This window comes from Diceros bicornis, chromosome 9 (assembly GCF_020826845.1).
Source record: "Diceros bicornis minor isolate mBicDic1 chromosome 9, mDicBic1.mat.cur, whole genome shotgun sequence".
In the NCBI taxonomy this organism is placed as follows: Eukaryota; Metazoa; Chordata; class Mammalia; order Perissodactyla; family Rhinocerotidae; genus Diceros; species Diceros bicornis.
The window spans coordinates 57,636,719-57,650,716 of record NC_080748.1 but is presented as its reverse complement, the minus strand read 5'-3'; positions in this window follow the sequence as shown (position 1 = coordinate 57,650,716).

Genomic DNA, 13,998 nt, shown 5'->3' with positions numbered 1-13,998 from the left:
GTTGCAGGTCCCTTTTCTTGTGCACATGTATTTAGCACGTTCTCTTCACAAAGTATTTTTTGACCCCAAATTCTTCAAATTCCTGATAACCTATGTTCATCAGTATGTGCCAATGTTAATGATTGGCTTTTGGAACCATCTTGTTTTCTGATCTTTGCCCAGAACATTCTGATGATTGCCACATTCACATATCATGACATTTTTTTTTTCCATTGGAGTGTTAGTGCATTATGCATGCAGTGGCTTTCTTTATAATAATAGAAAGGCCAGTTCAATCTACCATATCAATATAGACAGTGAACAATTTGACCTAAACTAAGTTAACCCTCCGAGTGGGTGATTATGCGTGTGCGTGCTCACATGCCTGTACGTTCTGCTCCTGTCTTACTTTAAACTCTGTTTCCCTCCTCTTCCATTGCTAGACCCCAACATTTCATGGAGACATTTCACTCATTGTATTGCAAAGGACATCAAAAGAGCAGTGCAACAAAAACATTTGTGAAGCAAATGAAGATTTTAAGTGTTCTGTCCATTTTAGTTGTGTATTGATTTCATGCATCTATGTAATGTTACAAATTTTGATAGTTTCTTAAAAGAAAGTAGACTGCTTTGGATAGCTTCTGAATTTACCAGTGCTTCTCAGATATCGCCCCCTCTCCTTTTCTTAACCTTTTTATTCCTTCAGAGAAAACTCCTTTCATCTGAACATGATTTTTGTCTAAGGCTGAATAAAATTCAATAGTTGTTAAACTCTGCCTTCTGCCTTTTATGCGTACTTTATTAAGTTATTGAAGATTTCATTCTGGATTAAAAGTAATCAAAGTATTTTATATATCAATCAGTGCCTTGATTCTTAAATCTGAAGCATGAATATGAAACAAATGAATAAAATTTGTGCCTTGTATCTTAATTTTTCTTTTTTAAAATTGAGGGGGTTTTTGTAGTTGTTGTTTAGAAGAGTTTCCTAATTTTATTTAGCAATTAGTTGTTTACTTCTTACTACTAGTAAAGCACTCTGTTGATGTTATGGGATAAAATGTACAACAGGCATTTTTTCTTGTCCTCATGAGCAAGAGGTGTGAATGAGTGGGTAGATTTATACATAAATAATTCAAAAGTGTGAGTGGTACAGTCAAGGACAGGATGGAGAAGAGAAGAGGACAGGACAAAGACAAACCAGACAGTGTGGACTGTGCAGTGAAGGAATGCCTGGCATCTTTGCCATCTTGCCTATGAAACTCCCAATCAGATTTCCAAATGGCACCACTGGTATTAGCCTGTGGAAACATGTGTAATACCCATCACTCAATTAAAAATGATAACTCCTGTTTTCTGAGCACTCAGTATGTCCCAGGCATTATCTCATTGCATTCTCAATAGCCACTCTAAGAGATAGGTGCTATCAATCCCATTTTATTAAGGAAAATAAGCCAAAAGAGATAGATCAACCTGTCTGTGCATGATCTTACAGCCAAAAAGTGGATGAACATGGATAAAACCACTGTCACTTTGATGCCAGAACCTGTATTCTGTGCTATTTCCCTCCCATCCCGCCCAGGATAATGGCAAGTAGGTAGAAAGACTTTTCCCATTTGAGATGGGAAACATGTTGAACAGGGTTGAAAGCTCTTCAATCCCATCTCAACAGTGTGGTCAAGGGGGAGAGGGTTCCTGTGTCTAGAGGAAGTGGATATCATGGTATAACATATAGTACAGTTTCATGATATGTTTCCTCTCATAAATCTGCATAGCCCATGCTGGTTAAAGACAATATTTTGTAACATTCTTAGTTAAATGATACATTATTATTTCCTTTGTTCTCATCTAAGTATGGAATTTGGAAGCAGAGTTACCTTTGGATTAACAAGCCAGATTGACACACAAATTATCTGAATTCTTTGGGTTTCTCTTCATGAGTAAAATAGAGGAAAATATCCACCTGAAACATAGTTCTGAGAATTAAATCAGATTATACAGGCAGTGTAGTAGGTCATATTTAAGGCATTTGTGCCAATAAAGTATCTAAGGAAGTTAATAGTAGGTATCCAATCTACTCAACCTATAAAACTGTTATTAATAATTGGTCTTATTCCTATTCATATTTGTGGTTCCTGAATTCACATTTTAGCTCTTATTTCTAGTGATATTGGATGAAATTAGGACACTTTACATTTAGAAATCTTCAGCATTGCACAGAAAGACAACTAATTTCCTGGCCCATTTATTACATGAAGCTCCCTAAATTCAGGCCAAAACAGCTCTGGCTCTGTTTACAGCCATATCACATTAAACACAAATCTAATTTGCAAATGAGTATCATCCTTAGACTCCAGATTTCTTTTATTCCCCTGCCTGGAAAGAATTCATACCATGTCTTCCATATTAAGTCATTTACATTTTCGAAGGCCAAGTTTCCTTTTATGTAGACAGTTCTAACTTCTTTGGATTATATTTCTGGTGTCCCTCGTGTTTGGTACTCCTCCCAAGCTAGGATCATCTTAAAATTTTATGAACATGTTTTGAGATCTGCATCTTCCCCCAACACATTAATAAAAATATTGAATTAGAAAGAACCTGGCACACATCCCTATGGTAACCTCACTTACTATATCTCACCATTTCTATAAGATTTCCATAAGAATTTACTCAATTCATTTCAACAAACATCTATGAGGACCTTCTATATAGCAGGAGCTGGAGGTAAAGAGTTGGATAAGCCCATGTTCCTTGTTTTCAAAGACTTCACATGTGAATTACCACATGAAACCATTTAGCGTCTGAGAACCATCTTATAAATTTTTAGTTAATGCAAATGTGGGAAAAAATATCTCATTTGCTTAGATCCAGCACAGTTTAAGAAGTTAAGGAATTACTATTAATTTATCAAATATGGGGATAGTTGGGTAATTGCTATGTGTTTGTATTGTTGTATATTATTTGTAGACTAATTCATAGCTGAAAAAGCAAATAGGTTTTGAAACAGGGTTAAAAGACACTAGTGAGATTACTTGATGTAGTATCTCAATGCCTAGAGAGTATGCAATTGTCTGAACATGAGTTAGCCAAACAGCCAGTAGTGCTGCATCATCTCCTTCCACTGCGCTGCGCTGCCTTGGTAAAAATTACATCTGTGTTATATATATCATCTTCCCTTAGAAATTAAGCTCTTCAAGAACTAAGCTGCTATTAGGGGTAGGCTTTGTGCAGATTCTATCATATTTTGAGTGTTAAATATGAATTGACAATATACTCACTATTTGATATTTAATATTAAATACTAGACAACAGTTGTGTAAGTTTGTGTTTTGGATGTTGTGGCAGAGATGGCTAACAATCCAGGAAAAATTCATTTCCTCTTCTGCAGGGTTGAGTTGTTACTGAGAAGTGGCTGCCCAGCTGGAGACTACATTTTCCAACCTTCTTTGCATCTAGATGGGGCCATATGGCTAATTCTCAACCATTCAATGGAAATACGTTTTACTTCTGGGCTAGAGAGTTAAATAGTGAGCCTAACTTCTATCCTCTCTTTCTCCTATTCCCCTACAAATGTAAAAGACTCAAAGATCTTGGGGGGCTGATGGAGCTCAAAAAAGTGAGGAGCCCAGGGTCCGAAAATTATATATGGAGGAAAGCCACTTCCTGATAAATAACACCCGCATTGTTAGATGAATTAGGAATAAAGTCTTACTGTGTTAAACGCTAGTTGGAGGAGGTTGTTATGTGTAACTGTAGCTAAAATTACCTAGTTAATACAAAGGTCATTGAGAAAGTCCCTCAGGTTAAAGGATTAGGCAATTGCATTTTGAAAGTGTTGGACTGTGTACATTAAAGGGAGATTAATTGCTTGTTTTTTAAATGACTTTTCATTCTGGTGTCCTATTTCTCTCTGATTGATTCTGTTAGGGACAAATTTTCCTTATTTAAAAACATCTCAGAGACATATTAGCTCCTATATGGTATTTTCTAATGTAATCAGAAGGATGAAAAAGCTTTAGGAAAGAACTCAGGAAAGTGGATGTGGCCGGTAGCACTATCCCATATCTAGTACTCCCCTTCTTAAACCCATGGGAAGACTCTACTGACTGCTCCCTTGCAATTAGCCAGGGTGGAGTGACTAGTTTTAACTAAAGAAAGAGAGAGGAAATGTAATGAAACATGTCACCTCTGAGCCAAAGAATCTAAGAGCTGGCATGCCAGTTCTTTGCTCTCTCTCTTCCTCTAGAGTGGTTACCTTGGGAAAGTTGTTATCTTAAGTAGTAATGTCATGAGTTGGAAGACGCCTGGATCCCTGAGACATAGAATGGAGCAAAGCCCCTTCTAACTCAGCCTACTTTGCATGAGAGTAAAAGAAATTGACGTTGTGGCAAGCCATGGACAATTTGGTGTTTGTTTTTTTTTTCTGTTTCAGTGGTTAGAATTTGTGATCTTGACAAATATAGTGATCAACTGTGTGCAGTGTGAAGGAAGAGAATACATATAAAGTTTGGGGGTATTTTACATTTTCCGATCAACTAGGGAGGGAAGCAGAAGAAACAATCCTTTGTGAAATGGGAGAACACAGACATATTCCAATGGTCTTTCCCAGAAGAGCTTCTGAGGGATGCTCCCGGGTGAGATTAGCAAGGTGAGAAAGAAGGAGTGACCTGAGTTTCCTATTAAAACAAAAACAAAACAAAACAAAAACACTACCACTGTAGTCACATTTATCAAGAACTAATGGTAACAAGAATCAGACCTAGGCAGTGTGGTGCGGGCCATGAACTCAGTCTGGAGACCTGAGTTCTAATCTGATGAGTCCACTCTCTAGATAAGTAACTGAGTAATCTTTGGCATGCTGTGACTCCACATGAATTTCATTTTTTCTTTTCCTTTTTGCCCCAGTTTCTACATATACAAAATAAGTACAATTATCTTTGTCTTACCCATCTCTCACCCATTGGAGAGACGACAAAATTAGATAGCCCAGGGCGAAGCTCAACGAAGAACCTAGAGTGCTATACAGTCATGCCTAGCTTAACAACAGGGACATGTTCTGAGAAATGCATCTAGGTGATTTCATCATTGTGTGAACATCATAGAGTGTACTTACACAAACCTAGATGGTATAGTCTACTGTGCATCTAGGCTATATGGTACTAATCTTATGGGACCACCATTGTATATTTGGTCTGTTATTGACCCAAATGTGGTTACGCAGCACATGACTGTAAAATATAGCACATTATTATGATGCTTCAGCCTTTTGACTTGCCAGCCCTTTTTCAGCCTCACCAACCAAACCAAAGGGATCTCGCTGTGAACAAATATTTGTGGACTATTTTTTATAAAATTGAGACTATGTCTTAGTTATTGTGTTTCTAGCTACACAAAGCACAGGTGATTTTACTTAGTAGGTCTGTAATAATGTTTATGGAACTTTCTACCATAGTTTGAAATTTTTCCTTTATTTTTATACAGATAGATATTACTAGATTCCCCAGTTCAACACACATTGAAATGTTTGTGTCACAGGCGAAAAAAGTGGGAGTTTTAAAGTCACATAGCTGTAGGTTCTTGCTGTGAATTTTAACCTCTCTTAACTTCTCTAGCACCTCACTGTTGTACTTACATTTCATCTCATAAATATCAAATTTATCTCTCTTTCTCCTAGATCATTCCCCTAAATATAAATGTATCCTATTACCTTTTATCTCAAAAAAAAAAAAAAGAGAAACATTATTTTTGATCCCACATGTCCCCCAAGCTATGCTTCTCCCATTTCTCTGCTCTTTCTCGGCAAAACTTCTCGAAAGGATTATCTACACTTTCTGTTTCAATTTCTTCACCTCCTAGTCTCTCTTAGTACTTTCCAGCTGGTTTTTAGTCTCCACAGCTCCAATGGAACTGGTCTTATCAAGACCACCAATGACCTACATGCAAATGACACTTCTCTGTCTTCATCTTACCCGACCGGCCTTATAGAAACACTTTCTTCTCTTGGCTTTTGTAATATAACATTCTCCTGGTTTTCCTCTTATACTGACTGCTCTGTATTGGTCTTAATTTCTGACTTCTCCTTCTGCACCTGGAGTGCCACAGTGTTTGTTCCATCTCTTAGGTTCTTACGTTCTCTCCCTAGGAGCTCTTATTCCCTCTCTTGGCTTTAAATACCATCAATATGCTGATGGTCTCTAAATTTATATCCCTAGGTGTACAGTTAGGCTTCCCTGATATCGAGCAAGAGAAATCAACTTTGGATAACTTATGCTTAAATGGGACTTATCAGAATATTTTGGGAGGTGACAGAATGGATGGAAAGACTTGAGAACAAGATTCAGCAGAAGGCAGGAGCCAGTTAGTTCCAGGGGCAAAAGAGCAATAAAACCAGTAGTCTGAGTTGTAGTCAGGACTCTGCTCTTGGGATAAGGAAATGGTTGGAGTTGAGTCAGTAGCTCGAGACTCAAAGTTGCGGGACCGAGCTTAACTGATCAGACACGGGTCACGCGTCCTCAGTGTTGTGCTGGAGCCAGCCCACACCAGCTCACAGGAGCTGATCGCTCAATTGTCAGAAATTTTGTGAGCTGTTTTTAAACATAGCCATTATTGAAAATCCAATGATATAAACTTATTTAATATAAATAGATTATATTAAAAACAAAGCTAATATTTAAATCATAATACTTTCTATTTGTTTTGCTACATTTTACTTTCATGGATGCTCTTGAGGTTATGTCTATTGCATCTGTTGGTGCAAGTTCTAGAAAATGCTGTGCTACTGAGCATCTCTTCCCACCTCTGTGTTCAGCGATGTCATGCTAGTAGCTTGAAATAAGCCATGGTGGGAGCATTTACACCATGGACTTTGGCAAAAAAGGACTTTTTTTTCCTCTTGGAGAGCCAGTTGTTAAATATTACCAGCACATCATCACTGGGTGCACGTATTGGGTTGGCTGTTCAGGTTGGTGAGACAAAACACCAGGCACTTTGGGATCATAGAACACTTATATTCACTGTGCCACAAAGACTACACAAAGGAGGAAGAAATAATACGCCAAATGGCATCATAGTAATGTTAGAATGAGGGGAATGGATAGCTCACAATTAAAAAAAAAGGTTTGCTGACCCAAATCTAACATTTCCTCTGAGCTCCAGACTCATATGTCTAGTTATCTACTTCACTTGTTCACTTGGATATCTGCAATAAATTTCAAACTTAATATTTTAAAAATAAATATGTTCTTTCTATTTCCTTTTACCTCTCCTAGACTTCCCTATCATCAGTAAATGGAATGATTTGCTTAAACTAAAAATGAAGGAATCATTCGTTTTTTGTTTATTTCCTAGATTCCCAGACTCTCTACATTCAACCCATTGGCTAGTTCTGTTGGTCCAACCTAGAATTTTACATCTAGAACATCTCTACTTCACTCTATCTCTGCTGCCATCAACCTGGACCAAGTCATCAGCATTGCTAGCTCAGCCTACATTAATAGATTCTAACTGGTTTCTAGCTTCAGTACTGGCCCTGCTGGCATCAATCCAGTCACCATACAACAGCAGAGAGAGTTTTTAAACAAGGCACCAGATCATATGATTTCTCTGAATAAAGTTCTTCAAAGGCTTCCCATTACATTCACAATAGAATTCCACAATCTTCCCAATCTTTGTTAAGGCCAACACCGTCTTTCCATTGCTCAGGCCAAATATGTTGGTGCAAATATTTAACATTTCTCTTTCCTTAACACTTCACATCACATCTGTCATCTAATGCTGTTGAATCTACTTTTAAAATGATGTAAAAAATCTAACGACTTCTCACCACCTCCCACGGCCACTACCTGGACTAAGCCACCATCATTTCTCACCTGGACTGTTTCAACAGTCTCCTAACTTGTCTCCTTGCATCTACTCTTGCCCTGCTCCCCTTTTCCTTTCTAAATACAGTCACCAAAGTGATTCTGCTAAAACTTAAGTCATATTATGTCCTTACTCTGTCAAAACCTTATACTGACTTCCCATTTACTCAGAGAAAAAGTCATAGTTTGTCCAGATACTTCTCTGAATTCCCCTCTTACCCTTCTATGTGTCAGTCTCTCTGCTACAGCCACAATGAGCCACCTTGCTGTTCATTCACCACGTCAGGCATGCTCTCACCTCAGGTATTCACACCTGCTATTCTCTCTGTTTAAAGGGTATTTCTCCCAAACAACCACATGGCTCTCTACCTCACTTCCTTTAGGTCTAAATCAAGAAGGCACCTTTTCTGTGAGGTATTTCATGGTCTACTTATTTGAAATTATGTTTTATATCCCTTTCTTTGCTTTTTCTCTGTCCTTAGTACTCATCATTCTCTAACAAAATATGTATTTTACTTATTTATCTTGGTCATCTTTTAGCTTTCTTACTCTAATGTAATCTCCATGAAAGCAGGTATTTTTTTCTTTACTATAGAAATCCCATTGCTTATATCAGTGCCTGACACAGAGAAGGCCCCCAATAAATATTTTAAATGAATGAATAAATCTCAAAGTTTCCAGATGGGGAAAAATACATGATATATAAAGGAACAGGAACTGAATTAAACATAAGGTTAATCAATAGCAGTATTGGAAATTAGAAGAAAATTATTCAATACCTTCAAGATTGTAAAGGCAATTATTTACAACCTAGAATTTTATACCCGACAAATTAAAAATCAATTATGCAGGTAAAGTAAAGGCATTTTAAGGCCCTCAATGTCTTAAAAAATATGCCCATAAACCCTTTCTCTAGAAGCTACAGGATAGTGTATGTCACTCAACAAGAGAGTAGACTATGGAACAGGAAGACATGGGATCCAGGATTAAAGAGCTCCACACAGGAGAAGGGCACGGGCCGGGGGCAGGTGTCCTAGGATGATGCTAAAGGGAAGTTACTGTTACAGAATAATGTGCTGTTTACTTACAGAGTGTAAGTCTACTTACAGAGTGGTGCAGGACAATGGAAAACTCCAAGATACAATGGAGGTGATAGATGATGACAGGCGTGTCTGACTATGTTAAGAAAAATTTTACAGTTCTGCAGGGGAATTTAGGGGATTATTAGTTAGAGGTACAGAGAAAATTAAACAAAGGAAAAGACAAAGTTGTTATTACTTCTAGGAAAAAATTTAGAAGACTAGAAATGTACTGAGCTTTGAATAATCTTCATATTTTTATAATAATATAAACATTCAATACTGATTTAATTAAAACCTAGGGTATAGTTTTTTGGAAGGATTGAGACAGGGTAAATAGTTAAATTTTTTTATAGCAAGAACAGGATAGATAATGCCTAAAATTTAAAAAGCAAGCAATGGCTCCATAAACATTTAGAAACATGGAGCTAAATATCAGAAGAAACAACCAAAGGAGTTGGAAATGGCTGCTTCTCTTGGTGGACCACTGAGGTGGAAAGGGGAGAGAGGTAGCTGTTTTATTTATTTTAAACCTTGAAGAATTACTTGAATTTTTTAACAATATATGTATGACTTTGATAAAAATCATCTATAATAGAAAAAAATAAATAGGCATATTTATGTATCTATCTACATATCTGTGTACATAATCAATAGAAAAATGTACAGATACCTTTTTACTTAGATAAAAATAATTTAGCCTAGAAAAGAATAAATAAGTATGTCTGTATATCTGTATCTATATCTGTACCTATATTATTAATAGAAAAATGTACACACAGTAGTTTTAAAAGTACATTTGGTGGAAGAGAGAGCTAGAATTCTGTCAACTGATTTTTAGAACCAAGGCTGCAAATAAGGGAAGTTGGAGCTGGTCTGGGTGTTGCCTATTAGAAGTCTGGCAATATGGGTCTCTTTTCCATAATTACTGCATGAAGAAGCAAAGGGAATTTTAAATAGGGCAATGACAATTACTCAGTACTGAGAAATTCACATCAACATTTCACTTTTGTGACTAAAACAATACATTTTCTTTTTCCCAATCTTTTCATACATCCCAGAGTGTGCATGATGAAAATGAAAACAATATATTTTAAATCACATGGTCACATGAGTCTCCTAGCTACATAAATATCTTGATTATTGATTTGTTGTACTTTTATATTTAAAAATTATTTTTGTATATGGTATTTGATAGGAGATATTTAAAAATTATACCAAGACTCTTTTCTGTCTCTTTATATTACAATCTCTGAGACTATGAACAAGTTACTTTACTTCACTGAACCGTAGTACCTAATATTAGGAAAACTAATGAGATGCATGTCACATGCCCAGTTTAGCCCTTAAGAAATAGTGAGCACCTAATAAATAATTGTGATTCTTATTCTTTATTATTATTTTTATTTTCTGTATTTCTCAATGGGACAACACAAAGTATCCCAACGAAGAAAGTGACTCTGTGTGGTGCTGCACCTTAGATATCTTAGGATTCACTTTTCAAATGTTCATATGAGTCTTACGTAAAAGCATTTACATAATCAACAATCTAGTCAACACTCTTCTTCAACAATCAGACTATGAGCAGATTTTGAGGCAAAGTCTCCACATTGTGAGGTCATGGAGATAGATGTTTCCAAAAGACTGTTTTCTGGTCACTTCTACAATAGCACAGGTATTGTCCTAGCGAAGAGGCAAGCCATAGTCATCAGATAGCTGATGAATGAGGCAGCCAAGCTGTGGGTACAATTGCTGCAGGGGTATCTCAATGCCATCTGGAGTGCTGTCCCCCATGAATCATGCACTATTTGTAGCATAGAAATGCCATCTCATGAGTGCCGTAGAAAATTGGAAGAAGTAAGTAAAAGTTGGAAACAGAAGTAGAGATGTATGGGTTTCAAATAATCACGAAGCACCTACAGGTCTTAAAATTCTGCTCATAACTATAACAGCTTCAGATTTATGTGTGATTTTCATAAAGATAAATCTATTCAATTTGACGTAAAGTAGGATTCATTCAGAAATTACATGCTTTTGTACTTTTTTTTATAAAAGTGATTTGCACTGATTTCCTGAAGATTATTCACCATTTGTAAAGTGCCTCTTAATTTAACGTCTAGTGCTGTAATTATGGTCAGGTTGAAAAATCTTGTAGTGTATGCATCAAAAGTTAGAGTGTTTCACTAAAAATAACCAAACAAACTAGTCTTTCCATATTAACTAAAATCTTTCTCAATGAAAGCTTACTATTAGTTTTTGGGTGTTTTTCAAACAAAGCAGTTGATCTTTTTTCTCTTTTGCTGGCAACTAGCCTTGCAACTTTTATTTCTGGGCTCAGCTGCATTCTGCTACATTCTACAATATTTCAGAGAACTCCATTCATAATCTTAGTCATCTGAGAAGCTACAAACACATCTGCATTTATTTTATTGTTGTTATGATATATTACAACACTCTGCATTAGATTTGATTGTTAGAAGCTGCAATTTTTTCCCCCACATTTTATTTCTCTTAGCATGTCGTCTGTAATGGATTCTGGGTTTGCCTCTTAGGTACCATTCACTTTTGGGTTTTGAAGATCCCATATCTTTTACAATGCCAGGTTACTCCTATTATTAACAAGTTTGCTTTGGAATTATATACTAATATTTAATGTCTATTTTTCCCTCCTAAGCGGTTTCAAAGATAGTATATCTGTCTTCTGAAAAAGAACGAACTCAATTCTCTAATGCAGTTACTACGCCAGCTCAACATACCCTAAGGCTCCTCTGGCAGAGGGCTGTAAAAGATCGGTATTGATATTCTGCAGCGTTCAAATTGTCAAGCTTCCAACAGGAGGAAGAGCGTTTAGAAAATCTGGCCATGTGGCAGCTAATTACAATATTATAAACTAAATTTACAACAGGTGACTTGTAGGCTATGAATTGACAACAAGCACTCAAGCTTTTCTTTGATTATTTTCCCATAAATTGAGAGGCAAAAGTAGCATTCTTTATGGGGTATATCAATGCAGAGATATCTTGAACATATTGCACAAGCCCTAGACAATTTTCACATACAACTTGGTGCTTGTTTATTTTCTTGCAACTCATATTTAGTGTACTCTCCAAGTTCTTCTATGATTTTTAAACTGGTGGCTCTCATTCAAGTCATTAGAATACAACTAAGGAAGATGACACACACTAACACAACACTAAAAGACTCTCGGAGCTTCCTTAAATGGAACTTTCTATACTTCTAAGTGTGGAGCATAGAGTCGGTCTTTAAATCTGAAGTCATCTTTCAGCTTTGTATATTCTTGTCCTTTAAAACTTATCAAGCATCTAGGGAAATGTGCTCTGTATTCAGGCACGATCCATGTATCATTGATGGCAAAGATCCAATGTGCTATGGAAATTTCCTGGTGCATATTATAAGCTGCTGTTTGCCATCTTGGCTAGATAATCCTGCCTCATTTATTGGAGGCCCATTTCAGCTGCACTGTCAACAGCAGAGGAGGATCAGGTCACCTTTGCCTAGAATATTATGTAAAAGCTGTCAAATGTTCAGGATTATAGGCACATTAAATGTTCTGTAAGATTTCGGGCATATCAGTATTAGTGAAGAAGAATTAATGTCAAGTTTGTCATCATTCTCCCTTAGGTTTCTTCCCTCTCATGCTAAGATCTTGTAATAGTACGACCAAAATTTTATTAGAGCCAGTTCTTTGTGTAAGAGGAACAGATGTTGGCAGGTTTATCTGGTTACTCTTATAAATGTTGGAACAATCACACTTTAAAATAAAAAATGGCCTAATCTATCTTATTATCTTTCAGAGTTAAATATGCACTCCCTCTATTTCCCAGCTATACAATCCCAGTGTATCAACACAGAGTTTTCACATTCGGAGGACCAGTTTATTAAAAGCCACAATAAATTTAATAAGGAACTTTCATTATGGTACCCATTACAAAAGGCAGAGCTCCCCAGCAAGACCACGGCAGTTCATTTTGGAGTATATTTGCTTTTAAGTTGTGAACATTTTATTACAGTATGAAGAGACAATTGCTCCTACTTATTGTACATCATGAATGCTGTGGGCATTAGAAGACAAACAGATGCTGGTAGCCTCTCAACATTTCAAAATGGCAAATTGTATTTTTGGAAGATATTTCAAGGTCAGCATGTCTCATGTGTGACTACTGTTGAGTTATTGCTGTAACAAGCTTTCGATACCTGTTGGATCAGATCTAGGACTTTTATCATCTTTTCAAAAAGAAATCAGCTAGGAGGTAGACTCATGTAATTGAGAAGTCTTCTTGATTAATTCTGTCCTTCACGTTGCAAGATGCATCCTCTCTTCCTGGCATCCAGTCCTGCAATCCTTTCCTTGATCTTCTCACTTCCCTACCCCTACCATCACCTACATCCATATAATTCTTTGCATGTAGGGCGCTGAACACTTATTCTGTTACAAGAAGTATCCAGGGTTTAATCCTGGTAGTTTTAGAAGTCAGATCTTTCACAACAATATGAAATCCTAACATTTTCACTGTTTATTTCAAGTTTTAACTTACATGACAATATAAAGGGAAAAATATGTCTGGAGTCAAGGCCTATTTCCTTGCTTACATCTCAGGTTCTCGACTTCTAAGTTTATTGGTTATAATCTCAATCAGCAGCTCTTCGTTACAAAATGAGTTGTAGAGATGGTACAATACTCTCTGCTCAGGCAGGAACCTCCCTCAAGTGCAAATGAAACTCAATGCTCATGGAGGACCTGAGACATATTTTAAATGCCTGGGTATCTCAAATGTTAAAAAAGATCAGCTGTTAAAAATTTCAACAATCAATTTTTCCAAATACAGAAATATTTTAAAATACAATGAATTTACCTTTTTTTTTTTTTTAATATTTGAAACTTCATTTTAGAGAGAACTTTTTAAGGCATATGGAATGCATTTCTCCAGATGGAAGAAGAACCCTGAGGGGATTACGGCTTGGCTAATGGGAAGAGGAGAAGGAGAAATGATTCTGGAGCATGTGTCATGTCTCAGGCATCACAGGTCAGAACGGAGGCCAAGACTAGAGCAATTAGAGGACTG